The following is a 14,175-nucleotide window of genomic DNA, read 5'->3' as shown; positions in this document are numbered from 1 at the left end:
ATACATATTACTATATTACTTTATGTGAACTTTATTCAATCAATCGTACATTTGTTATAATGGTAACCACAATAAGGTATAATATTACAGTAGATTTTTACAAACAAAAAAAACAAGACCAATATAAATATAAATTATAAAATATATACAATGATTATTTACAGTAATGATAAAAATAAAAATTAATTGTTTATATTGACATAATAATACGCATGTGTATATATACCAATACATCATACATACAAACGTACCAAACACTTATAGGACTACACATATATATCTATACCCACATATATATCTATACCCACATATATATCTATACCCACATATATATCTATACCCATATATATATCTATACCCATATATATATCTATACCCACATATATATCTATACCCATATATATATCTATATCCACATATATATCTATATCCACATATATATCTATACCCACATATATATCTATACCCACATATACACATGCGTATACATACATAAGCATACCAATTTAAGGTTTTATGAAGAAATAGGCTATAAACAAATATCATCGAACAAAAATGTCAGGTAATCTTTTATTGAAGATTCTATTAATTATTTCGATTGGATATTTGCGTATTCTTAGTTCAAAGTATACAATCTGAGAGATATCGTTATTATTACCATATGAACGTACGTTATTGTGATTTTTGCTAATACATAAATGTTCATTACTAGGCCTACAATTAATGATATCGTTAAATACTGTACTATACGTTCATCGCATTTTTTATGACTTGTATAAAGCGTATACCACGTGGTCTCAAAATGTCAATTAGTATTGAATCTAAGATTTGACATTTAAAATCAATCAAAAAACAATTTGCTAAATTTATTTTTCTGTATGGTGAATGATTACTCTAGAAATGTTGGCCTGCGTGTTTAGTTACGGACTGAGCATGCATAGATGTAGTTATATCAGGGTGTTTATGACTAACGTGTGCGTTGATGTAGTGATAACAGGGTGTTTTGACTAACGTGGACATGCGTAGAAGTGTGATAGGTAGGCCTACTCTAATAACAGCTATTTTTGTTTAGAATATATTGAGGAATAATTTCAGTTTGAGTGTATTGCAGTAACTAAATTTACTCTTTAACCTGTTTATGCATGTACTATTACTATTTTTGTGCTGAGATAGACTGACTCATACAATTAAATTCTAACATTCAAAAATAAATAAAATGCATTATTGCAGTAACAACAAATAATTACTGCAGTAACTGCAGAAGAATAATGTTGAAAATAAATACATTTTTTTTATTATCATTGACCATCGTATATAAAATTCCCTTTTAAAGTTGAGACAACTGCCAATCCACAACTATACGCAACTCAGTCTGTAAAATGCATAAGGCCAGCAGGTATATATATACCTTATTCGTATTGTGTTGAAACGTCATATTGAATTAAGCGAGTTGGGTAATGACAGGCTAAGCGCCCTCAGGCGCCATGTGTCTTCTGCTGAAAAATATCATGCCTTTACATGATTAATCATGTGATCCTCGCTAAGAGCAATAGTCTTTTTTTTTTCTTTTCCCAAATATATATTTCTAATTTTTAATTATTCGAAATGTATTATTCATAATGCAACGTGAAAGAAAAAAGTCATGGGCAACAAACGATCGTATTTATGTACCTGATGTAGCCTAGCATGCGTTCACACTAAAGATACTAAAATAATAGGCTAGAAAAAGCACTAATAATAGATATGGGCTTACTAAGATATACAAATACAAATACATTTATTCATCCAATTACTATATAAATGATTATTATATGTACAATGATTCATGAAAAATGATGAAATGGCGTCTCGGAAAACCAGGAGGTTTGTATGATAGAGACCACAGATTCTACTATATATACTGTATTTCACAATAGAACAACTAAGCAATAAGCACTAAAACTCAGTACACTATCTTTATGTGATAACAAAATGTGATGTGCCCATAATATGGACATGATGATGTCATATCACTACCATAGTTGAGCATATCACTACCATATTTGGGCACATGATACTTTTTTTTGTAAAACTAGTTTGATAGTACGTATAGACAGAGCTTAATCAACAAGTAGTATAGACATTATTTGAACAACTGTATACAAATTAGAAGAGCCGCGAAATCTTCCCAAATGTCTTAGATACATAATAAATTAGATAATACAAAAACTGTCTGCTTTTTAAGATCGTATCCAGTACACCACTGTACGCACTCTAAAGATAGCATTAATTAAATTGAAAAGTAGGTTTTATCGATTTTGCTAATTCAACGGGGAAAAACCCCACCAAGAATTACCATTGTGTCATCCTGCTCCTCCTAAACCGAAGGCTGACTTTTAATTTTGTATTCATTATCGATTTTGTCGAAGGAAGCGAAGCCTTTTTTCTAATTGTAATATACTTAGAGATTTGGAAGTTTTGTCAATGACCGTGATTACATTTCATTGATAAGTTTTCTTTTGATGAAAATTAATATAATGGCATTTCATAAAATGCAGTTTTTTTGTAATAAATGGGTTTTCTATGTTTCAGTGAAGCATATTCACGTTTAAGCATGTCATATTAAAGCTTTGAAATGCTGGAAACTTAGCCTAGATTTCTGCGAGTTGTTATCCATCATTGTTAACTAATAGTAATTCATTATAAGTATTGACGTCATCTTCAATTACGTCATCATCTTCTAGTCATTGCTTTTCACTGTCACACATTATCCTTTGTTATCTGAATTATTATCATCATAACCATCAATTCATCATCATTTCATTCATCTTTATCATCATCATCATCATTATAACCATCAATTCATCATCATTTCATTCATCTTTATCATCTTCATCATCATCATCATCATTATAACCATCATCATCATCACAACCATCATTTCATTCATCTTTATCATTATCATCCCCATATCATCATCATCATCATTATCTTCATTATTATCATCATCATCCTCATCTTCATTATCATCATCCTCATCGTTATCTTCATCATTATCATAATTATCTTCATTATCATTATCATCATCATTACCATCATTATCATCCTCATATCATCATCATCATCATCATCATCATCCTCATATCATCATCATCATCATCATCACCATCATCATCATTCTCATATCATCATCATCATCACCATCATCATCATCCTCATATCATCATCATCATCATCATCATAATCCTCATATCATCATCATCATCATTCTCATCATCATTATCTCCATATAACTTTCATCATAATCAGTAATCATCGTCATGACATCATAAGAATAACCAAATCCGACACAAATTTAAGTTTTAAGATGTTGACCCTTAACCTCTTAAGACTGTATAACTGCCATGTTTTGTAACATCCATGCGGCGGCTATACATTTACTTGGACCGTGTAGAATTCTACCGAGTGATACACTTGCCCTTTGGAGTATGCAGGTATAAGTTAGTTATCCGCCTTTAATTGCTCCATCATATAACTTACCTTTCAACCTTTCAACCTTTCAACTTAAAACGTTAATAGATGGTATCAAGAAAATAAATTATTGAAAAGTGAACATGATTATTACGTATGAGTATAAATCACAACCTGCAGCATGTGTTCACCTACCTTAAGAGGAGGTTTAAAGTCCGGAGTCAATAACCAAATCTATATTAAACTAAAAAAAACAAACAAAACAAACAAAAACCAGAATAGTAATTTTAAAAAAAATAGCAAGATGTATTAAATTGTATTGATCAATGATAGTTATGAATGAAATGAGTTGTAGTGGACTTGTCCTCCAAGTCTGTCTTTATTGTTTATTGTTTATTGTCAGTCAGCGTTTCGATTTTTGTCCTAGAATGTGAGCTCATGTATTAAACGTATGAAACGCCATATGTGCCAAAATATTGATCTTTTTACTAATAATTTCGGTCTAGAACCTAGACTGGAGTTGTAGTTAACGTCACAAACGAGAAAAATAAATATAGAATTGAGAAAAAAAATCGATATGGGAGAATGTGAGTGGATATGAAATGTGTATTATTGTGTTAGTTGTTGCAATGCCGTTTTGTTTGAAGGTGCGTATCATTTAATAAAATGATGATGATGATGATGATGATGATGATTGAATGAATGATTACAAAATGAGCAAAATTTACATTGAATGAATGGACAAACTTTGGGACCCAACAAGTGTCCCCCTTAATGGGGATGTAGCCTTTATAAGAATTCGTCGTAGTGTTGAAATATAATATCGCTTCTCGTTTTCTTCACGAAAAGTTTCCGTTATGGGGATGTTTTAAAATGAGAGATAATACGTAATGATTCACGCCCCGCTATTTGTCTTATTTATTCAGCAACACTTCATGAAAAATCCACTAGATTTGTAAAATTTCATCCTGAGAACGCGACAGACCAAAATGATCAAATATGATGCGCATTTTGATAATTTACAACGCTTAATGAGTCAAAGTTATTTCGTATGACTTGTGTTATTAGCCGCGTTAGCAAATTGACCACAAATCAATTTGTGGAGAAACCGTTTAATTTCTGTCTCCAATTATTACAAAAACCTTGTGCTATATAATTCTCTATCGTTTCTGGAAAATCAGTAATGAAATTGATTGCAAGATACAAGAGTAATCAACGAAAATGCGAAAGAAGAGCAATCAGGCATTTCACACTAATATAACTATCGTCTAACTCGCTATTCATGGAAATCCACGATACCATTACCGTAACCATCTTTGCTGCAATATACAACAGCAAGCCAATAATACATTTAGACTAATTTTAGTGTGTTTCTCCCTAATAAATAATACATTTAATAACCTTATTGAATTTAATTTGCGTCTGATTACGTGGGTATCGCGGTAAAAATTGTTTTTTTTTTACTTTGAGTTTATTCCAAGGCCATATTATGTAATACAACATTTGGATTAATTAATACAAACTTTAAGTACTTATATAAGAACACATTCCAATGCAAAGTAGTTTGTACAACATGTTATATTTACAGTTTGTATAAAATAAACAATGGCAGTTGAGTAATTTAGTTAAGTGAGGTCGCAGTTTTGCTTATATTAAATATATATATTATTTTCCAATAGTAAAGTAAAGCTCTGTCTACACTATCAAATTCTGTGTTATAAAAACATGTGATGTCCCCATCATATAGACATGATGATGTCATATCACTACCATGTTTGGGCACATCATATCATTTTTTTTCAAACTCTAGTTTGATATGGTTTAGACAGAGCTTAGCAAAGAGCTAACATACGGTCAAACCTAATAAAACCGGGTTTTACTTTTCAACTCGCTTATGTAACTTTGCCTAAAATTACTGTTTAATGTAAAACACTAAAATACTTCTTAATATCAGAAAAATAAGTTATTTTTCTGCTAATAATAATAAAGAATGTAAACTGTAGTAGCAACAGTATTACAACGACTTTAGCAACAGAAATTGTTACCATTAAGGTCAAAGTTTATAACCTTTTAAAATATGGGTTAATTGTAATAAAATCCCCCTGAAATAAATAACGTGGTAAGTTTAGTAGAAATCTCTAAAGACATTCCGAGTAAAGATCAAACGTATTACATAACATAGTAAATTGATTTAGCTTTTAATAAGAAACATCATTTACGACTTGTCGTCGTTTTTAGTGTTTTTGCGCGCGATCTTAGCTTGTCTGCTCTCTCCATAAAATAGCATATATTAACCATGCACAGTCATATCACTGTGTCACGTGATCGTCTTCGTCATGTTTATTACTACCAGGGGTGTCATAATAACACTACGCATCGACATTTCAACTTTATCTTTATAATTAACTAGGATCAAACCCGGGAAAGTATAATAACTTGTATTATTTTTCTTAAAATAATTCGGATGAAATTTCGTAATTATCTCTGGCAATACTTCCGAAAACATGCATTACGATTTATTGAAGTTTGTATAATATTTAAAATGTGTTCTTCATGTTAATGATTATGTTTTATTATTTTTTGGCCCGGTAGCTTTACATATTTCATGACGTCATGTTATGCGTACCAATAGGTACGAAATAGCGTGTATAGTAGCAATATACTTGTTATCAATTGCCAGACGTTCATTTTTGTACCGTGTTTATATTCAAATATATTTTGAATTAATAGTGCAAATCTGAAGTACAAATAATTAAAACATATACCCCACGTGATGTTTGTTATGACGTCACATACCGTGTTAACATTAAATGTTCGATATGCCCTTTTAGGCAACATTTGCAAGTAGCGGTACTGCCGTATTGAAGTTGCCGCCGCCGCGCATCATCTTAGAAGACATTCGTTTGAAGTCGCAAATAATCCGCTTTAATCAACACTCGGAATTTATGTGAGAGTCATTTCAAAATTTTAATTTTATTATCAGAAATCAGCGTCCAATTATACTAATGTTCAATGTGCTCAAATATAGAAGTACTATATTCAGTAGTGTCGAACACACGACCATGAGAATTGCCTTCACAAAACACCATATATAATTTCTTATGTCTCAAGTTGCGCCCCGTATTGCAGATCAAATTATTTTTAACTGTACGTATGCTCGACACGACGGTCAGGCATTTATCGTTGCAGAATTTATTTCATTACGACAAAATAATATTTCATTGTCCCAAGTTGCGCCCCGTACTGTAGTTTCACTGTTCTAATTTTTTTAAATTACAGTACAGTATGATAAAAAATGAATCACTATTTTTAGCTGTGTTGTATGTACTGCTCAGTATAAAATGTTTATTATTTATAGGTTTATATAATTTTGTATTCGGTACGTCTTAATAATATTATAACTTGTATAATTGTATTAGCGCTGGCCACACTGCACGCGTTGCAGACGCGTAATAGTTCATCTTGCGTTGCATTGGAACCAAGTATTCATAAAGACGTTAGTGTACTATTTAGATGCAATCACATTATGTTTAGTGGCAGCATATTCATGACATTTACAGATTTCTTTTTATATGTAAACTAACGAACGAACGATCCGAGTAGGCATGTGGTGGTAACGTATCGTTACACTCCACCTCCTATCCCCTGTTAACTACACATCAATATTTATACAATGTGACGTAGAAATCTGGTTAGTCTAACATGTTAGGTATGACGTGCAGACATGACATAAACTGAATGTACTGCTAAAATAGATAGAATGACGTCATACTTGATTATGGCGTATGAGGGTACGTACGAACTTGTTTATATTGATATTAGGAAAGGTTTAACCAATGAAAATCGTGTAGCAGGACCCAACAATGTGTCCCCTTGGATAAGGGATGGCATGAATCAAACATGATATATTGTCTTCCGTTCCTTTCTTTCTGTAAAGTGTCCCTTTAATAGGGATGGTCCTTGGCTAGGGGATGGCATGAATCAAACATGATATATTGCCTCTCGATCGTTCCTATCTATAAAATATGCCTTTAAGGGTGGCCCTAAATAGCAGTGTCTAAAATGAGGAATTCTACTGTTAGTATGAGCCAAGACTGCGAGCACGCGTCTGCCGTGGCTTCATAAACTGACGTTAACTTTTAAAACGTTTTGACATTTCTTCACTTGGACGGTGACATTTTAAGGCAGTTTCTATTTTAAGCAATATGGTTACAAGGCAAACATGTCTAGCTAGCTTCATCCAGCCCAACACACGTCCATAATTATATTAAATCAAAGATCTCTCTTTCATTCATTGATTTATGAACGCCAAGAAAATGTATTTGATGATAAAATCGTTGTGATATTGTAAATGTCAATGATTTTGGAATGACCGAAATGATATTTAGTATCTTTACGTCAAATGGCAAAGTGAAATTTGAGTTATTACTATTTAATTGTACTTGTGTTTTTTAGTCGAGATGTGTGATGTGTTAATGCTTAAGTTCATGTTATAATGTCGTCGTAGTCGTAAGCTTGAACTTTTAACCGTTCTTACTTCTCGTACATGCTGCTTCACGGACTTCAAGTGCTCTGTAGCTTTCACGTATTTAAGTACTGTACTTAGTATTAGTTCGGTTTTTATCTCCCTTTCGCTTAATTGTATTAATATAAAATGCAATATTTTGTAATTGTTCAATTCATCATAAGCATAAATAAATAAATAGGTCTGATAATACTATACCTCTGGAAGATCATCTTCGAAAAATGTTTTATCTGTTTAAAAAAAAATATAAACTATCTGTATATAATTCTTTATGTTAAACCATTGACTATGGTTTAACATAAAGAATTATATACAGATAATCTGGAAAACAAGTTTGTTTGACTGAAGAGGTCACCCAATATAATATAAAAAATAACGTTTTTAAATTCTTATTTTATCTCCAATATACATTTTCCCAGATGTTTTAGTTAGAATAACGATAAATTGAACGGTAAAAAACCTAATTACGTATACGTATTTAATGGATAATAGTATTTACCATAATTAATCGAAAGATGCAGTCACGTGATAATTTATTCTAGTATTTTATGCAGCGAATGTTGCGTTTTTGATTAATTCTGTTGCTTTCTGACAAATTAACAATTGTAAATGAGAATAATTAGCGTTGATAGATTTTAAATGTCTCCTTTGACTTGATTTATTTCTTCGTAGTTGTATTATTTTCCCAAGTTGATGTTTTTTTAGGTGGGTGGCAATTTATGTATAGAATAATATTGATTTTTCATAATATATACTGCAGTATATACAGTGAATGGGTCTAATGTCTTTAAACGATATGTCTTTAGTTACGGTGCCTTAACTTAATGCTATCATACTATAAAGCTCGGTTTTACAGATATATGTGCTCTAAAGGTTTTTTTTTTTCAAAACACATGATTTAAATGATAATTATGTTATCATATATCATGCTTAGTGTGTCTTGTGTACAGATGGGTTTCTAAATATACCTCCCATTCGGTTTTTTAGAATAACACAGTAATTATTTCAATTCAAAATAACAATTATTTTATTTCCCTTTATTCATTATAATCATTACCATTATAAGGAAGGAATAAAATGTGTTTTTAAAATTTAGCTTTTATTTATTGTATCTGTTTATAACAAAAATAATTGTTGACAAGTAACACGTGATGTTAAAGAAACCCGTATGATCGTCTGCTCATTTCACCTCAACTGTTTATTAAATTATTTAGATTTTGATTCATATCGTCCGTCATACGATACGGTATCGTATTCCAATCCTTTATCATTCTTCTATGCTTTTTCATAAATCAATTTTGACTTTACGAATTAATTAAGTGTATTTGTTTACGTGCTGTATCCTGCACTGCAGAGCAGACTATTACCAATTCTCGTAATTGGTTTTGGCGGGAAGCAAAGCAGCCGACACATAGTAAATTAAATCGAACTAGTTGTTTTAGTAAGGAGGACAATTCGTTTTAGGATACTAATCCTCTCGTTTAACTTTCAGAATGGTAGGTTTAATATTGAATTAATTTTTATGAATTAATTAGCATATTGTGATGATGTCTATTCTTCCCAGCCACCATTTGTACTGTAATAAGCCTAGACTAGTCACCCCAGCCACTATTCACGAGTATGTTTACTTCCAGCATACATCGATTTCTCATGTGAACATTAATTTTAAAGCTCAATTAAACATTTTTGAATAATAATAATCATTATTTAATTTTTAGTGAGTTGTTTGCGTGAGTATTAATAACATGTGTCTTCTGCTGGCATTGAATTCAACGTCTGTGCAGCGTAGTAAGTGAACCGCTCCCGGGGGAGTTAGTTAATAATTCATTATTTTCTAATATTTGTATACTGAGAGCACAATACGCTTACACAATGCTTTAGTTTCTTGACATTTAATACGAAACTAATTACTATTATTATTTTCTATTTTGACTTTAAAAGTATTATTAATGGTCAGTGGCTAAGGCCTCTCATGTATTATCAATGGTCAGTTGACTAAGACATCTCCTAAGTATTATCAATGGTCAGTTGACTATGGCCTCTCCTAAGTATTATCAATGGTCAGTTGGCTCTGATATCTCTTCCAAATTCTATCAATGGTCAGTTGGATCAGCAGACCTTTACAGTATTTATCTATGATCAGTTGGCTCTGGAATCTCTTCCAAATATTATCAATGGTCAGTTGGCTGGTCTCATGCAAATATATTATCAATGGTCAGTTGGTTCAGCAGATTTACAGTTGGCTCAGGCCTCTCTCGCATATATTATTAGTGGTCAGTTGGCAGGCATCTCCAGTATTGTCAATGGTCATTGGCTCTGCAAGTCTCTAGCAAATATTATCAATGGTCAGTTGGCTCAGACCTCCAGTGCTATCGATGGCCATTTGACTCAGTCTCTCTAATATCAATGGTCAAATCATACATGGTAAAAGCGATAGAAGAAGCCAATGAGTTTTTTTGGAGACCCGTAGGCTTAGCTTTTGTAATTTTATATACTCTTCATTTCAATTCATTTTACATTTATTTCATGTTTTTTTTTTTATCATGGATGGGTATCCTCTAGCGATGACCTTCCCACTGACTAAGGTCATAGGTCATAGGAGGAAAGTAAATCATCGGCATTGGCTGCAATATGTAGGTCTACATCATAAGCCCAGGTACAATATGAATTAAGTCGCTGGCTCTGAGAATAAGTATTTCTCTTTTTATTAATATTTGATAATATAACATGTGCCATTTGCACCTTGGTGTCATAAAGTGAAATTTAATTGGAATTCAACACCAATCTCTGGAATAATATCTGCACAACTAAACGTAATATTTCTACACTGGTTTTCACTATTATGCCTGCACGCGCGCCTCTGTATCTTTTCACCTTTTAATACAAATATTAATTATAAACCGACATAACACCGCTACAGCCGGAAATTAGATGTTTGATTGTGTCGAATGTTAAGCGATGTTCTATGGATGAGATATAAATACTTTTAATTTAAAATTAAACTTCACTACAGCGCCATTATATGGCTCAGTTTCAATATTGTAAAAGAGCGCCCTCATCGGTATTGTTTCAGACAAACTTTATCGTGCGAGATTTTTATAGCTTTATTATTAGCTATTATGTGTATTGCTTTCATTTTTTGGAAAATGTAAACATCATATAAAGAAAGATGACAGATATTGAGAATATAGAAATTAATCGTAAACTTTTCTTATTTAATTCAATCATTATTACAATACTGTCTAAATATACATTATTATAAACATATATAATGTTTTGTGTTAGAGTGTTCATTCGTAATTATCGAGTCAGTCATGAAGAAGAAATTGTAGGCCCAGGGGCGACTGCATCTTTTATTATTAGCACAGGCGGCCTAAGCTAGCGTCAGGCGGCTGATTGATTTATCGGTAACTAGGCTACGGTATTTTCCATACAGATTAAACACGCTACATTCCTGTCTATCAGTTTAATAGCCGCGTAATAATTCATCACAAAAACGATTATTCTATTCATACGAGGGTTTTCACATCTAAGCCTATTATTTTGTTAAATAGGGGTGTATATTGGTAGAGTTGCCGTCTTTATTCGCTGTGTTTAGTTTGGTACACGATTAGCCTGTAGGCCTAGAGGCGTCTGTCAGCATAGTTACTTTTGTACAGTAGCCTAGCCTTCACCAGCCTTTGATAGTGAGAAATGTAGTTCAGGTCGTCGCGTTGATAATAATGCACTTTGGTATGCCATTGACCTCTGACCCCTTATTTACATCGATTGATCAGTTTTTCTCTATCGAAATATCGAACATAAATACATACATGTACAATTTTAACAGATGACTGTATAGAAAACCGGTAAGCTAGCTAGCATGCTTGTGGTAGTAATTACGTATCTATAGTTTAAAGATTTAAATTTAGCATCCGAAAAGACTCGGCGCCTAACAAAATCGATAAATCACCCACAAATCAACAATTCGCCCATGGACGAAACGCTTTTAAAATCGTGTCTCGGCCACTTTAAGTGATCCGTTTACAACACTCAATGCGTCTACATGACTCGATGCGTCTACGTACATGACTCGATGCGTATCAAAAGAAACACTACGCGCCTACAAGACGCTATGCGTCCAAAATACACTACGCGTCTACAAGATTCGATGCGTTTACATCATGACGCTATATGCGTCTAAAATTCACTACGCGTCTACAAGATTCGATGCGTTTACAAAACGCGATGCCTTCACAAGACAAAACGCTTGAAAGGTTGTCGATGCATATCTCGGTCAAGGTACGCATTTGTGACCTATAGCACTCGTGAGAGGCACATACAAAGTCATTAAAACAGTAATGGATATAAGAAGTTAATTTGTACATATCAAGAGTATATTTAAATAATTTACACAGTAAATTTTAATGTATATTGATTTGGTGGTTGTTGCTTGATATACATTTTGACACAAGATCCAAGATCTAACTACTTCAACTTTGTTCGTATGGACCTAAACATTATCTAACCTGCAGTAATGTCTACAATGTGATTTATGCTTGAGTTTATTATAATCGCACGACTCCCTCAAGTTGTTCGCGTACAGTGTACGCATTGTCTAACATACAGTTATGTTTTATCACGTAACTGCTCAATGACGCGACCCAAGATGTTGATTTCCAATATAATATGCTGTAATTCAATGTGATGACGCACATATTTATTAATAAAATGCTATAATTGTACATATACTCGTGATTGACACTAGCTGTGCAAACAATAAATTATATTGTGTTTATTTTGATACGCACACCATAATTCAATACACAGCTACTGTATAACGAATATGATATTGTTAATATGTGTTAGTGTAATCATATTTGTATGGATGTGTCCATGATTTCTAGAAATTGTTATCTTTAGATATCACGTGTTGAAATAATTAAATCACCTTGACATCGTGTAACCATGGGATTCAATAAGCGTATTAGGTTGTCATCGCATTTCAAACTTTGATGCTGCCACTAGGACGCGACGACATTAATCTGGTCGGTCACATTAGTGGCGTGGATCATCCGTCTTTGTTCTGCGTTCTGGCCTAAAGCACCATGACGCAACGTTAAACTTGGTTCCCACTAGATACGCAATGCAAGCACGTAAGCCGCAACCCGATCGAGTTGACCAATGGCAAGCCACTGCTGGACTAAATAATCGCCTGTCTGGTAATTCGCTTGCGTTGCGTATTACGTCCTTACGTTGCGTCTTAGTGGGAACCAAGCCTTAGGACGTAACGTAAGCGCAACGTAATTGAGTTGACCAATGGCAAGCGATAGTTCGGATAATCTACCAATTTTTTCACACGTTTTGTTAATTGATTTCATTATCATGATATGCACATAGCTCATGTACTTATCTCGCGCACATATCTCACGCACATATCTCACGCACATATCTCACGCACATATCTCACGCACATATCTCACGCAAATATCGCAAGCACATATCTCACGCACATATCTCACGCACGTATCTCACGAACATATCTCACATTGACACTTAGCGCGTTTACATAATATGTTAGCATAGTGTCTTGGCCATTATTAAGATTTCGATTATAGCGGATTTTATTTGTCGCGTGATTAATCTTAAATACACATATTCTTATCACTATCGTGCATAATCCTGCACAGAGTACGTTCAATTTCAATTTCCGTCTTTGGAACACCTTAATTGGCTGCAAGTACATTCTAGACATTCAACGATTACAAGTCAGCTCATCTCCAATAAAAATAATTGAAAAAAAAATATATTGGTGACCTTTGACAAATTATTCACAGGTTTTTTTAGTTAGCACCGCCGATATATAAAAACGCATAAACTTTACACCATTTTATATATTTTCGTTCGTTATTACTAATTCATGTAAGGATAGATGTATATAGTTTTTGATCTGTAGGTGTTATGTAATTAAAGGTATTTTAAAGAAACCCAGTATAGTCTATCAACCCGGCTTTATTATCGATTTGTCGACTTCCCAAAGCATATCGTTCCGAACCACGTGATCCTTTCCGAGAAAACTTATGAATAAATGAACATTATCGTCAAAAGCTAATAGTGTTAATTCAAAATGGCTTCCTAAAATCAATTTGTGCACATTATAGTTCACTATTTGAGGTTAGTGGATTATCAATTCTTGCAAAAAGGTTTTTCAGCTTAGTTTT

The 14,175-nt window shown here is 32.9% G+C and overlaps 1 protein-coding gene across 1 annotated transcript in view; it reads left to right on the top strand.

The window, feature by feature from the left end:
* LOC140057815 (potassium voltage-gated channel unc-103-like) overlaps window positions 1-14,175 on the top strand; it is a 57,224-nt gene that overhangs the window by 13,464 nt on the left and 29,585 nt on the right. The gene's annotated exons all lie outside the window — the stretch shown is intronic.

The sequence above is a fragment of the Antedon mediterranea genome, chromosome 8 (genome assembly GCF_964355755.1).
Source record: "Antedon mediterranea chromosome 8, ecAntMedi1.1, whole genome shotgun sequence".
NCBI classification, from domain to species: Eukaryota; Metazoa; Echinodermata; class Crinoidea; order Comatulida; family Antedonidae; genus Antedon; species Antedon mediterranea.
This window is presented reverse-complemented; position numbering and strand designations above follow the sequence as displayed.